The following is a 6000-nucleotide window of genomic DNA, read 5'->3' as shown; positions in this document are numbered from 1 at the left end:
GAAACACGCCATCAGTAATGCGTTTACCAGCGTGCACTTGTATTCAAGCATTTGTCACTCTTGTTCTAGTGATGGAAATAAGGATGGCACATTTCTCTTGTAGCTGGGTTCTAGCAGGATGGCCATACAGTAAGCAGCACTTGTAGCAATCTGGGAAACCTAGTGGTCTTTGCGCAAGCACAGCAGTGTGTATTGCCTCATGTGTTCCAGGCTGTTCAGGAGCATCAACAAGCTGTCTGAGGTGAGAGTTGTATTGTCTGGGTCCTTGGGTCCTCTGTATCATCTGTATCCCTCTAGCCACACTCCACTAATGCACGTGAGTTGCGTTGAATGCCACCCTCCTATGAACACAGTTTTTATGCATGCTCCTACTCCTCTCTCTCATCCTCTGTCCAATGTTTTTTGGTACAGAAACCCAACCTCCAAGACATGTGTGGATGCCTGGCCTGATAATGGAGTGAATGTTCCCTTTTCCTCCTATTCTTCCTGTACCAACACCTCATCAATCATTGCCTGAAGCTTTTTTTCAAGGAAGCATAAAAGTTGAGATAGTAATGCTGTTGATCGCGCTATGTGCGCTGGCCATGTTCGTGGAGTACTCGAAGCAGCACAATACAGCACACACATCCCGCATGGGGGCCCACTTTTTGATCTTGAAGTGGTGTTTTTGCATAGAGCAATTCACCAGTCTATGCTTCAACTTAAAATCCACTATCATGTGCTGCTGCTCGCACAGTCTCTCCAGCATATGCAAGGTGGAGTTCCACCTTTTGGGTATGTCACATAAGAGCAGGAATATCAAAAAGAACTCCGGCACACAAGAGAAAAACAGTTCAAACGTGATAAAGTTTATTCATAATCTTGCTTTCTTCTTAATCCAAACAAATATATGATCCGCATATATAGAAAGTATAAGATAAATATCAGGTAATTATCTCCAGGTAATTATTTCCCAGGTAATTATTGGAAGTGGAAGTCCGCATCACGGACCAGATACACCCGGACTTCCACTTACCGCTAGATACAGGTATTTCTTGAAAAAGGCTCATAAGCCGAAACGTTGAAATTAGGGTTGAGCGAAACGGGTCAGCCATTTTCAGAAGTCGCCGACTTTTGGCAAAGTCGGGTTTCATGAAACCCGACCCCTGTGTGGGGTCGGCCATGAGGTCGGCGATCTTCTGAATCTGGTATCGGAATTCCGATACCGAGTTCCGATATGTTTGCGATATCGGGAATCGGTATCGGAATCCATATTAAAGTGTAAAATAAAGAATCAAAATAAAAAATATTGATATACTCACCCTCGGACGCGCCCTGGTACTAACCGGCAGCCTTCCTTCCTAAGAATGAGCGCGTGAATGACCTGCGGTGACGCCGCGGCTTGTGATTGGTCGCGTGAGCGGTCACATAGGCGGTCACGCGACCAATCACAAGCCGCGACGTCATCTATGGTCCTTCACGCGCTCATTCTTTGGAAGGAAGGCTGCCGGAAAGAAGCAGGGCGCGTCCGAGGGTGAGTATATACCTAATAGGAATATACTCACCCTCGGACACGCCCTGCTTCTTCCCGGCAGCCTTTCTTCCTAAGAATGAGCGCATGAAGGACCTTAGATGACGTCGCGGCTTGTGATTGGTCGCGTGACCACCCATGTGACCGCTCACGCGACCAATCACAAGCCGCGACGTCACCGCAGGTCATTCACGCGCTCATTCTTAGGAAGGAAGGCTGCCGATTAGTACCAGGGCGCGTCCGAGGGTGAGTATATCAATATTTTTTATTTTGATTCTTTATTTTACACATTAATATGGATCCCAGGGCCTGAAGGAGAGTTTCCTCTCCTTCAGACCCTGGGAACCAAAGTATCCCATTGCACTGCATTGGGTTTCGTGTTTCGGCCGACCCCGACCCCGACTTTTTTATAGGATCGGCCGATTTCACTTGACCCGACTTTTGAGAAAGTTGGGTTTCGTGAAACCCGACCCGATCCTATAAAAATAAAAGTCGCTCAACCCTAGCTGAAATAATTACCTGGGAAATAATTACCTGGAGATAATTACCTGATATTTATCTTATACTTTCTATATGATTAACATCATCATATAGAATTGATCCTAAAAATGGATACAAACAAAGGAAGAGACCAAACCATAATAAAAAAATAAAATACAAACTGTGTATTTCCATATAGAAAAATTAAATGTCAAGGAGAGGCAATGACATAAGTAACCAAAACTAGTTAATTGTAATTATAAGAAAAGACCAAAAGGGAAAGAGGAAAAGATTAATCCTAAGGTAAGTAAGGAAAAAGAAAAAATAAAGAGATGTTGATGCAAGGATTCAACAAGGAAAACCAGCAAAACCCACAGTGTAGAGATATGAGATTTGAAAACAGTAATAAATGAAAAATGAAAAAAGAAAAATGAAAAAGGTCCCAGTATCAAAATAAAAAAATGCATACCAAAAAATGCATACAGATATATACAGATAAACCAACAGTTCATTTTTAGGGCTAATTAGGGGGTATATTGATTGCAGAACAAGGTAACCAGGGGAGTCTATGTGTGCGTATCGACATCAGTGCAAGGCATGTAGGCACTGTATGGGAGTATGTAGATCTCACTGCATACATCAAGACAGTCCATTATTGTCTACTGCTGCCTATTTTATATACACCTAGCTGCAGGTATCTGTTGGCTAAGATTTTTTTTTTGGCACCTTATACCTGCTAATTTTACTACAAAGTAATCGAGAGCACCCTTTTTTTCTACATGTATTTGCTTGGTCACACTGCAGACTACAGCCAGGTTATTTCAATACAACAGCATGAAAATCGATTTAAAACTGCTTTTTTTGTCCCAGGCATCAGATGTGAGTGCGCAGAAAATTCTGGCCTTTTTTTTTGTACTGTAGTATTTTTTAGAGTGTCTCACAACATTTTCGGACACCATTTTGCTGACCAAAAAATCTTTTTCTGGCCAAAAAATATTTAGCTACAGTTCTTCTATTTATCACTGTGTTTTGTACGCCACATGCATCACATATCATGGTGCTAAATATTTTATAATTGTGGCACTTTAACATTTTTTTTTTAGTGTCATAGCCTACTTATTTTTGGTGGGCCCAAAATATCCAGGCCACCTATTTAACAGTGTTCTATCTCTGTCAGACGCCAGATCTATCTGTGCTCTACAAATAGTTGCTTATCAGGCCTACATTCCACTTTTTGCCTGTCCAATACCCTAAGTCTATAAAGTATTTTGGGGTAAAAAAAAACAAAAACTCTAGGCCACATAATGAAGAGTGTGATATCTCCGTCAGACTCCTGGTCTATCTGTGCTCTCCAAATAGTTGCTTTTCAGGCCTACATTCCACTTTTTTGGCTGACTGCTACCCTAGATCTATACTCTATTTTAGGTTAAAAAATGAAAAAATACAGGACTCATATTGAACAGTCTTTTATCTCCGTCAGACTCCTGGTCTATCTGTGCTCTCCAAATAGTTGCTTTTCAGGCCTACATTCCACTTTTTTGGCTTTCTGCTACCCTAGGTCTATATACTATTTTAAGTAAAAAAGTTAAAAAATACAGACCTCATATTGAACGTGTCTGTTATCTCTGTCAGACTCCTGGTCTATCTGTGCTCTTCAAATATTTGCTTTTCAGGCCTACATTTGACTTTTTGGGCTGTCTGCTACCCTAGTTGTATACGCTATTTTGGGGTAAAAAATAAAAAAATACAGGCTACGTATTGAACAGTTTGTTATCTCCGTCAGACTCCTGGTCTATCTGTCATCTCCAAATATTTGCTTTTCAGGCCTACATTCCACTTTTTTTGCTGTCTGCTACCCTGGGTCTAAACACTATTTTAGGCTAAAAATTAAAAAATACAGGCCTCATATTGAATGGGTCTGTTATCTCCGTCAGACTCCTGGTCTATCTGTGATCTACAAATAGTTGATTTTCAGGCCTACATTCCACTTTTTGGGCTGTCTGCTACCCTAGGTCTATTGTTGTGAATTTGGATTCTGGGCTCCCCCGGTGGCCGCTTGTGGAATTGGACTTGTCATCCTCTTTCCTGTTTCACCTGATTCCATCAGTAGTGGGTGTCGCTATTTAAGCTCATTTCTCTGGTGGTTTCTTGCCGGTCAACAATGTTATCTGATGCCTCTCAGTGCTTGTTCCTGCTTCTAGACAACTACTGATAAGTTGGACTTTTGTCCATGTTTTGTTTTGCCTATTTGTTCCAGTTCGCAGCTGAAGTTTTGTTACTGTGTCTGGAAAGCTCTCGTCGATCAGGGATTGCTACTCTGGCGTTATGAGTTAATGCCAGAGTTTAAGGTAATCTCTGGATGGTGTTTTGTTAGTATTTTTCTGCTGACCATGAAAGTATACTATCTGTCTTCTGCTATCTAGTAAGCGGACCTCAAATTTGCTAAGACTATTTTCCTGCTGCGTTTGTTGTTTCATCTGAACTCACCGTCATTATATGTGGGGGGCTACTGTCTTCTTTGGAATATTTCTCTAGAGGTGAGCCAGGTCTTATATTTCCCTCTGCTAGCTATTTAGGTCTTAGGCCAGAGCTGGGCATCTAGCTATAAATAGGAAATGCTACCTGGCTATTTCTAGTTGCGCGGCAGGCTTAGTTCATGGTCAGTATAGTTCCATCTTCCGAGAGCTTGTCCCTCTATAGGCTTGCGTTGATCTCTGCCTGCAGAGATCATGACAGTTTGACCGGCCCACTAAAGTGTTAAAGACCCAGGTTGAGAAAGGAGAGTTATAAGAAGTCTGCTGGAATTTTTTTTTTTTTTTTCTCCTCCAGTCTGCCTTGCTGCAGTCTTTTTTCTCTCTCTCCTCCTAATCTCTGTATGCTCTGTGTGCACCTGACAATAATGGATCTCCAGAGTGTAACTGCGGGTTTGAATAATCTCATCACGAAAGTACAAAATTTACAAGATTTTGTAGTACATGCTCCGGTATCTGAGCCGAGAATTCCTTTGCCGGAGTTCTTCACAGGGAATAGAGCTAGCTTCCAGAATTTCCGAAATAATTGTAAGCTTTATTTGTCCCTGAAGTCTCGTTCAGCTGGAGACCCTGCTCAGCAGGTTAGGATTGTGATTTCCTTGCTCAGGGGTGACCCTCAAGATTGGGCCTTCTCATTGCCAGCAGGGGATCCTGCGTTACGCGATGTGGATGCGTTTTTTCTGGCCTTGGGCTTGCTTTATGAGGAACCTCATTTGGAACTTCAGGCAGAAAAAACTTTGATGGCACTATCTCAGGGGCAAGACGAAGCTGAAGTTTTCTGCCAAAAATTCCGTAAATGGTCTGTGCTTACTCAGTGGAATGGGTGCGCCTTGGCGGCAACTTTCAGAGAAGGTCTCTCTGATGCCGTTAAGGATGTTATGGTGGGGTTCCCTTTGCCTGCAGGTCTGAATGAGTCCATGACAATGGCTATTCAGATTGATAGGCGTCTGCGGGAGCGCAAACCGATGCACCATCTGGCGGTGTCTATGGAAAAGACGCCAGAAAGTATGCAGTGTGATAGAATTCTGTCCAGGAGTGAGCGACAGAATTTTAGACGGAAGAATGGATTGTGTTTCTATTGTGGGGATTCTACTCATGTTATATCGGCATGCTCTAGGCGTACAAAGAAGCTTGATAAGTCTGTTTCCATTGGCACCATTCAGTCTAAGTTTATTTTGTCTGTGACCCTGATTTGCTCTTTGTCATCCATTGCCACGGACGCCTATATTGACTCTGGCGCCGCTCTGAGTCTTATGGATTGGTCCTTTGCCAATCGTTGTGGTTTTGATTTAGAGCCTTTGGAGACTCTTATTCCTCTGAAGGGGATTGACTCCACCCCATTGGCTAATAATAAACCACAATACTGGACACAAGTAACCATGCGTATCAATCCGGATCACCAGGAGATTATTCGTTTCCTGGTGCTGTATAATTTACATGACGATTTGGTACTGGGATTGCCATGGTTGCAGTCTCACA

The sequence above is a fragment of the Ranitomeya variabilis genome, chromosome 3 (genome assembly GCF_051348905.1).
Source record: "Ranitomeya variabilis isolate aRanVar5 chromosome 3, aRanVar5.hap1, whole genome shotgun sequence".
Lineage (NCBI taxonomy): Eukaryota > Metazoa > Chordata > Amphibia > Anura > Dendrobatidae > Ranitomeya > Ranitomeya variabilis.
The sequence above is the reverse complement of the archived record's forward strand: the minus strand, read 5'-3'. Positions refer to the sequence as shown.